Source organism: Macaca mulatta, chromosome 5 (genome assembly GCF_049350105.2).
Source record: "Macaca mulatta isolate MMU2019108-1 chromosome 5, T2T-MMU8v2.0, whole genome shotgun sequence".
NCBI classification, from domain to species: domain Eukaryota; kingdom Metazoa; phylum Chordata; class Mammalia; order Primates; family Cercopithecidae; genus Macaca; species Macaca mulatta.
The window spans coordinates 181,819,049-181,833,806 of NC_133410.1; the positions used below are offsets into that span (position 1 = coordinate 181,819,049).

Sequence of the window (14,758 nt, forward strand, 5' to 3'; positions counted from 1 at the left end):
TTGGAATTGGAAGTCTTTTGAAAATCTGCCTTGATTTTTAGCAAATATCTTAAATTTGAGTTAGCAGCTGAAAAATGGGGCTGAGAACATTTACCTTAAAGGCTTTTGTTGTCATTTTTTAAGAGAGTAAAATGAAATGTGCTTAAAGTTCTTGGTTTTTATTTGTTTGTTTGAGACAGAGTCTTACTCTGTGGTTCCATGGTAGAGTTCAGTGGCATCATCTTAGCTCACTGCAGCCTTGAATTTCTGGGCTCGAGTGATCCTCCCACCTCAGCCTCCCAAATAGCTGGGACTACAGGTGCATGCTGCCATGCTCGGCTAATTTTTAAATTTTTTTGTAAAGACAGGATCTCACTGTGTTGCCCAGGCTGGTCTCAAACTCCTAGGCTCAAGTGATCTTCCCACCTTGGCCTCCCAAAATGCTAGGATTACAGGCATTAGCCACCAGTCCCAGCCTGAAATGTACTTAAAGTTATTAGCATACATAATATTCGCTCAAATATTGTTAGCTTTTTCCTTTTCCTCCCTTTTCCTTTTTTTTTTTTTTTTTTTTGAGACAGGGTCTTGCTCTGTCACCCAGGCTAGAGTGCAGTAGCACAATCATAGCTCACTGCAGACTCAAACTCCTAAATTCAAATGACCCTCTTGAGTAACTAGAACTACAGGTGTGGGCACCCACAACCTGCTAATTTTTAAATTTTTTTGTAAAGAGGGGGTCTCACTATATTGCCCAGGCTGGTCTCTTTTTCCTTCTTACTAGAAAATTTCTACCTCCCTTCCAAGAATCTCAACTTATACTTGGTTCTTTCAATGCATGGTTAGTAACTGTCAACTAAGGACTGAAAGTATTTTCTATCCTTGAGCCATGCCTATGGCTCTTCATCTCGGGGGCAGAACTCTCTAACTGAGTATAATGAACACCTCATAGATAACATTTCTAGGCAAAATTTTTAACCAATGCCAACAATGTCCACAGAGAAAAATTAGACTGCATTAACTTTTATTACTACTTGTTTAACACAGATTTACTTGTCTTAGACAAGTAAGAATTTATAGAATCTATGCTTTATTGCACTATATAGAAACTAAAAATGCAGTTATACTGATGTAGTGCAGTTTGTGGGAAATCAGGGATGGTGTTCTCCAGAATACACGAAGATTCTCAGTGAATGTTGCAAGGAATCACGAAAGAGATCTTTGGTCCAAAGAAGACGTCTCTGAAAGAAAGTAGAGCATCAATTAAATTCACCTTCAGGCTAAGATATTAGTCAGTCTTTTCTAGGTTAAAAATAGACAGTGACTTCCAGGATTTCAGTTATGATTATTCTTTTTAGGTGACTAAAATGTAAAGAGATGTGTGGGAGGACTTGCCACAGAAGCAACAAAGACCAAGAAGGTTATTGATTTGTCTACTTTCCCCCAATTTGCCATTGATATCATGCTATCGTTTATCTATGAAGAAAAAGAAATATTAGGTAATTTCAAAACTTTATGGCCATGTATACAATTTCATGTCTCTTATATGGGGAGAGGCCATGAAGTTTAAATCTGCAGTTAGGAAACAGAAGATTCAACATTTCTTGTTTATGAAATAAATTTCTAGGTTTTATGGGGAAAGGAGAAATGTTACAAAGCTACTCAACTTTCCCTGGCTGAAAAGATCACATAAAGTAATATATAAAAATGCATGGAATATTACAAAATTATATACAAATGCAAGGTGATATTATAATTATGGCTTATTAGAAATATACTTAGTAGTATTTCTCTTTGATTTTCCCAAAATCAAATACATCTACACTGCTGTTCTCATCCATTAACAGAGATAATCGCAAAATTATATCATAATATAAATGTAAGTCCATTTCAGTAAACTGTTTTCAAGTCATACAAAAAAAGCAAACATGGCATTTTAATATTATTTGGCATTTCATTTATGTAGTACAGGAAAAATTGTCACTTCATGAGATTAATTAACTCAAGTTCTTGGCATCATTGTTTAGTGCAGTGATTCTTAAACTTTACTATGCATTAGAATCACCTGGCAGGTTTGTTAAAGCATAATTGCTGGGTCCCAGCCCGGTGCGGTGGCTCACACCTGTAATCCCAGCACTTTTGAGGCTGAAGCCGGCGAATCATGAGGTCAGGAGATTGAGACCATCCTGGCTAACACAGTGAAACCCCATCTCTACTGAAAAAATACAAAAAAAAAAAATTATCTGGGCGTGGTGGCAGGCGCCTGTAGTCCCAGCTACTCGGGAGGCTGAGGCAGGAGAATGGCGTGAACCCTAGAGGCAGAGCTTGCAGTGAGCCGAGATCGCGCCACTGTACTCTAACTTGAGCAACAGAATGAGACTCCATCTCAAAAAAAAAAAAAAAAAAAAAAAAACATAATTGCTGAGTCCTACCTCCAAAGTTTCGATTTAGTAAGTCTGGGGTGGAGTCCAAGGATGGATATGCAATTTTTAAAACTCAGGTGATGCTGAAGTTGCTGTTCTGGGAACCACACTTTGAGAACCAGCTGGCTTGGTAGATGAAAAATCTGTTCTGAATCAGAACACATGGGTTCTAATCTCAGTGTTGATATTAGCTAGTTATGTGGGATAGTACTGGTCATTTCAACTCTCTGCACCTTTCCTTGGTAAGATGGTTATATCTACCTTTTCTAGTTCACAGATTTCTTAGAAGGATGAAATATGATGACATCTGTTGAAAGTAATTTGAAAAAGCTAATTTCAGTATGAAATATCCAAGATCATGGGATTTGAAAGATTCCTCAATAACCAGGGGGAAATGATTTTAAAATCAAGAACTAAAAATATTTATTAATTTGTCTACCATCATTTTACACCTTTTTTGTTGTTGTTGTTGTTGAGGTTAAGTCTTGCTTTGTCACCCAGGCTGGAGTGCGATGGCATGATCTAGGCTCACTGCAACCTCCTCCTCCTGGGTTCAAGTGATTCTCCTGTCTCAGCCTACCAAGTAGCTGGGATTACAGGTGTGTGCCACCATGCCTGGCTAATTTTTTTTTTGTATTTTTATAGAGACGGGGTTTCACCATGTATGCTTGTATTTTAAGTACAAAACGATAGTAAATAAATCAATAAATATTTATACTTAAAATATAAGTAGAAAATAATGGTAGATAAATTGTCTTGAACTTCTATCTAGTTCATTTCTGGTTAACTTATACATAGAACTAGAAATTTATTTTTGATCATTACTAAACTTTTCTGTTCAGTTAATTGATCCATTCATTGAGTTTTTGTTTTGTTTTGTTTTGTTTTGTTTTTTGAGATGGAGTTTCACTCTTGTCGCCAGGCTGGAGTGCAATGGTGCGATCTCGGCTCACTGCAACCTCAGCCTTCCAGGTTCAAGCGATTCTCCTGCCTCAGCTTCCTGAGTAGCTGGGTTTACAGGCACGTGCCACCACGCCCAGCTAATTTTGTATTTTTAGGAGAAACGGGGTTTCACCATGTTGGCCAGGCTGGTCTCGAACTCCTGATCTCAGGTGATCTGCCCAACTTAGCCTCCCAAAGTGCTGGGATTACAGGCATGAGCCACTGGGCCCAGCCTCACTGGGATCTGTTATCTAAAACCTTTTATTGGTTTTCAAGTTGGTTTAAGATTTCAACCTTGAGCTTGACTTCTGGTAGATTTGTGTGTGTGTGGGGTAAAAATCAGATGGGGAGTTTAGAATTTAATAGATTGAAGTATTATTTTCTGGATTTTATTTACTTTTATTAAACTCAGCTAAATTCCCTTTGAACTTTCATTTAAATGAAAGCATTTAGTTCTTTACACAATAATGATTATTCTAGAAGAGAGCTGGGATTTGAACAGAATTTTACTAAAAGGGTTATTAATTTCAGCAAACCTATTACGAAGATGTAGCTAAAAGTTGTTCTACATACATTTCTGGGCAATACACTTTGTGATTTCATTTCCTTACTTTGGGCAGCAGAGCAGTTCACTGAAGTTGCAGTAACAGATCATCTCACATCCCTTCCCATCCCAGAAATGATCCTGGACATTGACATCAATCTCTGTCAGGTCAGCTACTCCTTCAGGAAGGTTGTGACAGTTGCCATCTTTTAGTATCTTTCTGTAGCAAGAGAGTCGATTTGTAGGCATGGCTTGAACTTCTAGCAGCAAAGTTAGCCCAATGGTGAAAACAAGTACCATCAATTTCATTTTGGCTTTTGGCCCTAAAATAGAAGAAAGACCAAAATGTGTCAATGTTTGTTTTTTAAAGATAGAATTCATCTGAATGAAGTTCTGTAGCATGCTTATAAACTCTTGGCTAGAAAGAATGGGAGTTGGCCTTTTCTACAATCCTGTTTGTGTTTCTCAAAGTGTAGTTTTATGACCATGTATGATAAAAAACCATTTGGAATATTTGTTAAAAATCAAATGCTGAGGCTTCTGGGCCAGGCACAGTGGCTCATGCCTGTAATCTCAGCATGGGAGGCTGGTGTACAAGGATTGCTTGAGCCCAGGAGTTTGAGACCAGTCTGAGCAACATAGTGAGACCCTGTCTCTACAAAAAATTAAAAAATTAGCCAGGCATGTGCCTGTAGTCCTGCCAGCTACTCCGGATCACTTGAGCCCAGGAGTCTGAGGCTGCAGTGAACCATGATTGTGCCACTGCTCTACTGGGGGTGGCAGAGTGAGACCTTGATACACACACACATACACACACACAGTCACACACATGCTGTAGGCAGGGAGGAGGTGTTGGTGAGAGCTGAAATCTGCATTTAAGAAGTACCCAAAGCCATATATATTTTGAACATTCAGTAGAGAACACCTGCTTTTTAAGGTGGTATAAACTCAGGCAAATTTCTAGAACAAATAACATAATTGAATACAGTGGTTCTTTACCTTACATTATCTTACAGCCTAACAACATTGTCAAAGAAGCTGGGTCCCCTCCTGACAGAAACAAAAAACCCATTTATGTTGATAATGACAGATGATAGTATACACATATATTTTATAGTTTGATTGTTTTTTAACTTCCAGAAGTATTTTAGTACCCATTGTTGCAAATTTTTAGTAACGTTTGGATTTTTATCCCACATAGATGACTTCATCTTAGCTGCACTTGAAAACGAAGGCTTGAATTCCTGCCTTATAATTATCTAGCCTACCATGAACCCCTACCATGATGGGGAACTCATTATTGACTAAGTCAACATATCCCATTGATACATTTCTAACATTTCCCTTATTGTAAAATATTTTTCTGTAGCTTCCACCCACCAATCCTAGTTTGAACCCTGAAGTCATACCAACAATTCTAATTTCTCTTCTAGGAGATAATTTTTCAAGTACAGGATTTGCATAGAACTATAGAATATTAAGTATCTATCTAATTAGACTTCTCTGGTTTCTATATTAGATGTGAAGAAAATGGAGACTATCGTAGTAAAGGAAGAATAGCAAAATAGTGGAGGAACCAGAATTAGAATCTAGAGCCATTCAGATCTCGTTAACAGGTGCCAAAGTATCTTTCCCTCCTTGGAAAGAGGGAAAACAGATAGAGGATATTTCTCTTTGGATATTGTACTTGGAAAGAAAACAATATTGTAGAATAGCCAGACGTGGTGGCTCATACCTGTAATCCCAGCACTTTGGGAGACCGACGCCAGCAGATCACCTGAGGTCAGGAGTTCAAAACCAGCCTGCCCAACATGGCAAAACCCTGTTTCTACTAAATATACAAAAATTAGCCAGGCATGGTGGCGTGCGCCTGTAATCCCAGCTACTTGAGAATGGCTTGAACCTGGGAGACAGAAGTTTCAGTGAGCCGAGATCAAGCCACTGCACTCCAGCCTGCGCGACAGAGCGAGACTCAGTCTCAGAAAAAAAGAAAAGAAAAGAAAAGAAAAGAAAACAGTATTGTGGAATGGAAATTTTTGGTATGAAGTTTTTAGTGATTAGGTATATTTTAAAGGTAAATCATTTTAGATAAGATCATTGATTTTTAAATAAATACATTTATTGCTTTTTTTTCCTCTAGATTAGAAACAAAGCATTTCTTCATACTCCTAAGTGTTTCAGATTTTCTTTGTCTCACATTCTAATTTGAGTTAGCCATTTTTGGCTTTGACTGTATATTTCCTTAGAATTATCAATATCCAATTTAATTCCTACCTCCAAACATTAGTGAAAGAAAAGTCTAAAATGAGATCTACTTCATTTTATATATTTTCAGATTTAATGGAGCAAGACATTGTAGTGTAACAGTGCATCACAATCCAGCATATATAAATAATATCTTCCAATGGGCTTTTTGTAGGTCGTAGTTTAAGTGACCGAATATGATCGATCATGGAGAATTTTCTGTATGTTCTTGAGAAGAATGTGTATTCTTCTGCTGTTGACCTGAATGTTCTATATATGTCTGTTAGGTCCATTTGATCTATACTGGTGTTGAAGTCCACTCTTTCTTTGTTGATTTTCTGTCTGGTTATTCTATCCATTACTAAAAGTGGAGTATTGCAGTTTCCTACTATTACTGTGTTGCTGTCTGTTTCTTATTTTAGTTCGGTCAACATTTGTTTTATATATTTATGTGCTCTGATGTTAGGTGTGTATATAATTGTTACAGCTTGCTGGTGGGTTGACCCTTTCATCATTATATTTTCTTCTTTGTCTCTTGTGACAGTTTTCTACTTATAGTCTATTTTGTCAGATATAAAATAGTCCACTCTGCTTTCTTTTAGTTACCATATGCATGGAATATCTTTTTTCATTTCTTTACTTTCAGCTTGTGTGTGTCCTTAAATGTTAAGTAAGTCACTTGCAGAAATCATATAGTTATATATTGTTTTTTTTTTCTTTCAGCAACCCTAAGTCTTTTGATTGGAGAGTTTAATCCATTTACACTTAAAGTAATTATTGATAGGGAAGAATTTACTATTGCCATTTAGCTTATTGTTTCTAGTTGTCTTGTAGTTCTTTGGTGCTTTTTCCCCTGCCTTGTCTTCCTTTGTGTTTTGTTGGTTGTTGTTTTCTTCTCCTCCTTCCTCCTTCCTCCTCCCTCCTCTTCCCCCCCTCCCTCCCTCTCCTCCTCCTCCTCCTCCTCCTTCTTCTTCTTCTTCTTCTTCTTCTCCTTTTCCTGATATGCTTTGATTCCTTTCTCTTTTGTGTAAACTGCTATAGGTATTTCCATTGTGGTTACCATGAGGCTTACACAAAATATTTTATAATTGGCCGGGCGCAGTGGCTAACACCTGTAATCCTAGCACTTTGGGAGGCCGAGGCAGGCGGATCACGAGGTCAGGAGATTGAGAACATCCTGGCTAACACGGTGAAACCCCTCCTCTACTAAAAATACAAAAATTAGCTGGGTGTGGTGGCGGGCGCCTGTAGCCCCAGCTACTGGGGAAGCTGGGGCAGGAGAATCGCTTGAACCCAGGAGGTAGAGGTTGTAGTGAGCCGAGATTCAGTGCCACTGCACTCCAGCCTGGGTGACAGAGAGAGACTCCAAAAAAAAAAAAAAATTTATAATTATAAGTCTGTTTTGAGGTGATAACAACTTAACTTCAATCACATACAAAAACTCTACTCTTTTAATTCTCTCTCACCACACTATGTTATTGATGTCACAATTTACATCTATTTATATTGGGTATCCACAAACATATTTTAAATTATAGTTATTTTAATACTTTTGTCTTTTAACTTTTATGCTAGAATTAAATGGAATTTAACCACCACCATTTTAGTAATATAGTAGTCAGTATTTGTATATACACTTATCTTTATCAATGAGTTTCATATTTTCTTATGCTATTTTGTTGCATTTAACAATAAAGATGTATAGAGTATTTCCTTATAATTAAAAGGAAACCTTTTTCTTCTATTATGGTCTTTCTATATGTTGCTCTCTCTACCAGGAATGTTCTTTTTTTTTTGGCTGTTTTGACTTTTAGGTCTCAGTTTAAATGTCATTCCTTCCATGGCCTTTCAATCTAAGGTAGTTTCAACCTTATTCTTTCATAGTGCCCTTTTCTTTTCCTTAAGATATTTATCACAATTTAAATTATATATTTGTGAATTTACTCATTTTATGTCTGTCATTCTCATTAGACCAAAGGCTCCACAACAGCAATTTATTTTGTTCATTACCATACACCAGTGGCTAATACAATGCTTGGCACATACTTGAAAATAAATGCTTTTCCAAAAACATATTTTTTATTCTAGGCAAGAGCCTACAGAGATTTTATGTTGTCTAAAAGAATATGTGGACTTCTTAGAACTAACCTAAGGCCTTCCTTTCACTTTGTCTCCACATCTATCATTCATTCCTGTTCAGCTAGCCAGGCAGTCAAGCCACTCATCTCTTTAATCCTATGTATGTGTCTCTGCCTTGTTGTTCCTTCTCACCCCTTCCCTTGGCATTAATTTCTGACCAAAGCATCCATGAAGGACAAACCTCACACTCATATCTTCTAAGAATCCTTCCCTGATTCCAGACAATACTACTCTCATAGCTCCCTTGCTCTATGTTCCCAAAGCACTTATGTATAATCTGTCCTACAAGAACTGTGAATTTGAGTAAATAATGCCTTGTCATTGTCAACATTTTTATAAGCTGGTTAACCATTTGGAGAACATGACTACAATTGAATATGGGGAGTGGGAAATTCAGAAAGCTGATTAATTATTTAGTGAATTGGTTATTATGTGAATTTACCTGTAGCCAAGAAGGAAGATTGGGAACAATCATGAAGTGCCTAGAAGATATGTAAAGAGTTCAGATTGTATTGGGTATATTAAGAAGCCATTGGAAGATTTTGAGAGAACAGTAGCATGATCTGATTTATGCCTTTTTTAAAAATCCCTGGCTGGTCTGTGAAGATGTATTGTGGTGGGACAAGATTGGAAATAGAAGAAAAGAGACTTCTGGTGAGAACCGATGGGAGATATGAGGCAAGAGGGAAAGAATCAAGGATGATTCTTGGGTTTTTGGCTTGAATGGTGTTGCCATTTGTTCAACTGAGGAAGAATTGGAAGGAGCCAATTTTGGCAGGAATCCGGGAATGAGTTTTTAGACAAGTTGGGTTTGAGATGCCTATTAGATATCCAAGTGAAGGTGTTGAATAGGCAGTTGAATGTGAGTCTAAAGATCAGGGCTGGAAATACAAATTTGAGCGCAATCAGGATATTTATTGATAGTATCTATAGCTATGGGTCTGGCAGGGCAGTAAGGGTAGACCCAGAAGAGATGAGGCAAAGGGCTGAAGCTAGGGAAATTCAATATTCAGAGGACTGGAAGAAGAGATGCTAACATCAAGTCAGCAAGTATTGTAACTTCTACTTCTTTTGTATTGAAGAAGAGTGTCTGCTTCAATGCTGAGCTCACAGTAAGTGTTCAAAAAATTTCCTTCAGTGAAATGAACAAATAAATTTCTGGAAAAATAAGTAGGTAAATTGTCATACCACATACCTCTTCTATTTTCATGCCAGAGCATAAAATTGGGGTTTTTTTTTGTTTTTTGTTTTTTTTTGTTTGTTTGTTTTGTTTTTTTGCCGCAGTCTCAGTCACATACTACAATGGAAAGTTCCACACCTGGCAAGTACCTACTGGTAATTGTGTGTGTGTGTGTGTGTGTGTGTGTGTGTGTGTGAGAACGCATTATACCATACATGTTTTGGCCAGGCACAGTGGCTCATGTCTGTAATCCCAGCACTTTGGGAGGCAGAGGTGGGCAGATAACGAGGTCAAGAGATTGAGACCATCTTCGCCAACATGGTAAAACCCCGACTCTACTAAAAATACAAATATTAGCTGGGAGTGGTGTCGTGCGCCTGTAGTCCCAGCTACTCAGGAGGCTGAGGCAGGAGAATCACTTGAACCGCAAAGGCAGAGGTTGCAGTGAGCTGAGATTGCACCACTGTACTCCAGCCTGGGTGACGGAGCCAGACTCCGTCTCAAATAAATAAAATAAACTACATTTTTTAAATGCAGAATTATGTTCTTCCTGTACTTAAGTACAGATAAATAGCTTTAACTATTATTTAGCAAATGGAAAAATTTCTGACCCAGTGTGTTCCTGGGATACATTGGTGGTTGTTTTCATTAAAGGACACAAAACTTAATCCTTAGCAATCCATCAAAACCATGTATGTTCAAGTGGTAACAAGAGTGAAATGATTTTGGCCAATTTGAAGCAAATTGGTCTTTTTTTTCTTTTTCGGTTGAGGTACATGTACTTAAAATTCCTCCTGGAGTACACCCAAATTACAAAAGAAAACAAAGTTACATACTAAAAATTAGAAGGAGTGAGCAAGAGAAGCTTAGGTAGTTATCCATTGTTTTCATAAATTCGATTTTATGTAATTAACATGGTTCCAAATGTATGATACCATTTATATCCTAATAGTGTTGTAAGTTTTAAAAGATCATTGCAGAGGATACAGGATTATGAGCAAGACATTTCCAACTAAACAATAAATCATTGCTACCATCCTTTGGTAGGGAATTGCAAATTTTGGGCATTCAGCACAAGCAAACTTTTGAATGGCTGGAGTTAAATGCAGACTTAAAAAGAAAAATTATCTCATTTAATTGCCAAAACTAACAGGACCATGTAGTTTAAGTGTTCAGACATTTATGGTGCAAATGCTCATACAGGCAGCTTTTATGTCAGTTCTGGGAACTGGTATTAAGAGCAGTGGCGTGAAACAGAGTTGATGAATTAGACAGAAAAGACAGTCCATTTTCGGACTGCTTTCAAAAAAGCAGCAAGAGAGAAACAAAGCTGCAAAAGCAAATGAAAACTCCAGCCCAGAACTTGACATTTGAAATATCAAAATTATAGTTGGGAGAGATTAAAATTGCTGCCCAGTCTGTGATGTTTTCCATTCATCTTTCTTGGAGGATGAAAATCACTGTTTTTTTAAAGTTCTCTTTTTTTCTTATTAACTGCCTTAGAAGACGTTTTTGTTAGAATGACTGAGTCCTTAGTAAATGTTTTTGTTAGAAGGACTGAGTCCTGAAGTGAAATTTCCCAAAATATGTGTTAAAGAACAGAAGTAGTATTAAACAGTGAATAAGCTGCTTAAAGATCCTTAAAACAGACATATCATCTTAAATATCTAAGATAACTTCATCCATAGAAAAACATAATCCACATCCTCCCTAAAAGTGATCAGGCTCTTAGAGCATGCCAGAAGATGATATTAATATTCAGTCTTGCATCATTCTCCTTCTTTTCCTGGACACAGTAAATCATCATCACTGGAGAAAAGGACCAGCATTTGGGAGAGCTTTTCAAAGCCTGTGTAACTAAGTTAAGGAATTTTAAAGAGGAATTTTTCTAAGTCTCAGAGGGAAAAAGTGTTCTCTTTATATTAGCAGTACAGACACTGTTGTGTTCCAAGAGTGGACACCAAGGATGAATTCAATGAATTCCCTCTTTGTGTCCCACATTTGTACCAGTTTCTTTTCAGGAATCAGGATTTTTAAAAGCAAAAAACATTGGCTTTCTTAGATGTTGCAGTTAACTTCATGTAGTATAGGTAATACAGCTGCTGCATTTAAAACAATCTTATATAGTTCATCATCCTCACATAGTTCTGAGGACTGGGATAAGTCCTGTTGTGTGGGACAACATTCAGAGTGAATTTGGGCATTCAATAAATGACAGTGAAGAATCTGCCTCTTTTTAAACCTATAATGAAATGACATTCCTTGTCAAGAAATATACATTTTCTGTTCTCTTTTAATCTGATTATTTGCCTTTCTACTAGGAAGCATCATATTTTTCAAAGTGCCTGCACCATCTCCTCAGAGGATCTCTGTCTTTTTCTTCTGACTCAACACATACATACATTTCTGCTCTAATCTATAGTAATAGTTTGGAGTAAAACAACTGACATGTTTTTTTAAAGAAAAAATTACATACCTTTTTCTTCTTTCCTTTTGGTCTTCTTGGCAGAGGATGCTTCTTAAATGCTCACACTCACTGGGTGAGTTTGAGCAAAAGGAGAAGAGAGGAGGTGCTGGAAGGAGCTTCTTTACAAATGAACCTTTGTCTGCCTCGTCTCTGGCCTGGGATCGACAGACTCGCTGCTTCAGCCAGGACTGCGGGGAGGAGGGGAGTGGAAGATGAGGAGGCTGCAAGAACTGCTTCCTTTGGAAGTGTTCATTTCGTTCCAAACCAGGCGAGAATGAACTGAACAGCTTCTTTACACAAGGAAATAACTAGTCTATACAAGAACCTCAGGGAGGCAGACTCTGGTAGCAATAAAACATAAAACCTGAGGTATTTTTAAAAGAACACAGAGTGATTTTTCCCTTAAGAAAAGTGTGTGTGTGTGTCTGCATGTGTGTGTGTGAGAGAGAGAGAAAGAGAGAGAAGAGGAAAGTGGGGAATGGCTAGCTGTGCACCTCTTCCCCTTCCACAGTTTTCCTAGCCATCTAGATATCTTACAAATTTTTGGCAGAAGATATGTTGCAATTCACATTCCACCCCTTCCATTTCTCACCCAAAGAGTCATTACGAGTGAATGGTAAGCTAAAATGATGACTAAAAAAGAAATATATTCTGTGTCTTAGAAATAAAGGCACAAAAGAAATTTTATTCTGTTTTCAGCAAACTATACTGGAATTCTAACATCTGTTAACTGTCTTTTAGGTTTTTAAAAAATTCGATTAGGAGTGGTGTTCTGGGAATTAGAGAGATTATATTGTAATGGAGTTGGAATTATCTACACAGACAATTGAGGAAAGGGCATTCCAGGTTGAATTACAAAGGCATAAAGGTGAAAGAGAGGGTGACGCCTTTGGAGGTTATAGGTAGTTTCATTTGGCTCAAACCAAAGATGGTAGGAGATGAAATTTGAGAGATAAGGAGCAGCAAATTGGTGAAGTACCTCATATGCCATGCTAAAAAATATTGGATTTTATCCTGAAGATGAATGGAAAGATGATGAAAACATATTAAAAAGGATGAAAAGCCTGACTGCAGTGTGAAACAAGGATGGTTTCCCGGGAGGAAAGGAGACTAAAGACAGAGAATACCGGCTGTTGCTGTAGTCCAGAAGAGAAGATAGGAAGGAAAACTGAAAAGACTTGATGATCAATTAAGTGTTTATGTTTAGCATAGAGATAGGAAACTTTATTAACTTTCAAAGGCTTGGGTCTTTGGACGATGGTGCTGTTAATCATCTAGAAAAAGAATATAAAAGGAAGAGCTGTTATTCATCTAGGAAAAAGAATACAAAAGTTTTGGCTGGAGGAGTGGGAAAACAGAAATGAGTTAGTTGGTGAATGTTGAGTTTAAGGAACCCTAAATACAATTGAGAATGTTTAGTAGGCAATTGATTAAATAGACCTGGAGCTTAGGAAAAAGCCTGGTCTAGAGAATTAGTTCATCAACCAATCAACTCAATATCAAATAATCTCAACTAAATAACTAATAGAGTTATTCAACTAAATGATAGCTGAAGTCATGGTTGTACCACTAAGAAGTTACTGTGGTCTTACTGTGTGCCAGGCATTTCACACATCTGAACTCGTTCACTCTCCTTCCAACCCTATGAAGTAGGTACTATTATTAGTCCCATTTTATAAATGGGGGAACATCAGAGATGCCAGGTAACCTGCCCCAAATCACACACACAGCCAGAAAATGGCAAGACCCTGGCAGTGTATTTCTAGTGTCTTTGTTTCCCACCATTATGCTGTACTGCCCCTTAGAATAGATTATAGAGTTCATGATGGGACTGAGAGCAGAATCATTTAAGGGTTGGGTTGAGAACTGGGAAGGAAACTGACAAGAGGTAGGCAAAGAAGTAGGGGAAAAATTAGGAGAGTGTCATCATAGAAGTTAAAGGAAGAGTATTTCAAGAGAATGGAGGTGAGTGGAAGGCTGCTGATGACAGCAGTGTTGGAAGAACCACACATGCACACCCTGATATGAAGGTAGGCAGAGCAAAGTGAAGGTCAATACAACCAGAAGCAGTTCCAGCCCTGACAGAGGTCAAATCTCTGCTTGGTCTCTATTTCACTGAAGCTGGAGCAAGTGGCATGGACTTCAGGAAGGGAGATGAGAGGTGTGTGTGCAATGGACTGCACATTTCCTTTGCGTATTTATAGTCTGCTATGAGTCTTACTAAATAAAGATGATGCCATACACAGATGGAGTTAATTTGTTTGCATGATTTAAATGTATAGAAATATGTGAATATGAGGAGGAAAATGGAAACTAGCCTTTATTCCACTTTAAGAGCTATCTGTCCTGTTTACCTCAGGTCGATCTAAACCAGAGGTATGGTGCCAAGGCAAATCAACATTCCCTGTAGATGGATCCTCTCTTTACTCTGTTTTACTCTTATTTCCCTGTGTGTCTAGTTCTGTCTAAATTTCCCTTATTGCGTTGCTCATTTTTTCTCCTTGTTTCTGAATTCATAGCTGCTCAAAATAGTTGATTCATTTTTATATTCAGCAACACTGAGATCCATACAATATGCTTGGCATTGTGCTTATGAATGCTGGCTGTAAGTGGCACACAGCAGCTCTTGGTAATTATCTAATTGTCTCTGGATCATGTTCTGAGCCACTTAGGAAAGTTTTCCCCTAAGAAGCACATTTCGACCCTGGCCTCCAAATCCCTTGTGTTTTCAAACATGTGTTTATTACTAGCTGGACTTCCTATCATTTCTAGGAAGAATTATTAAACATTATCGAACTTATAATTGCTTGTCATTCATCCTGATGTCCATTACATGGAGTTTT

At 37.7% G+C, this 14,758-nt stretch overlaps 1 long non-coding RNA gene across 3 annotated transcripts in view; it reads right to left on the reverse strand.

The window, feature by feature from the left end:
* Positions 1–983: 983 nt before the first annotated feature.
* Positions 984–14,758, reverse strand: part of LOC696638 (scrapie-responsive protein 1) — a 136,409-nt gene continuing 122,634 nt past the window's right edge. For 2 of the 3 annotated variants that reach the window (XR_013417588.1, XR_013417587.1), the window contains 2 exons: positions 3,953–4,208; positions 984–1,217 (listed from right to left, as the gene is read on the reverse strand). This is a non-coding gene — a long non-coding RNA (scrapie-responsive protein 1). Of the gene's footprint in view, positions 1,218–3,952; positions 4,209–11,924; positions 11,997–14,758 lie in introns of those variants that run through there. The other variant, XR_001445081.3, reaches the window with a different exon arrangement.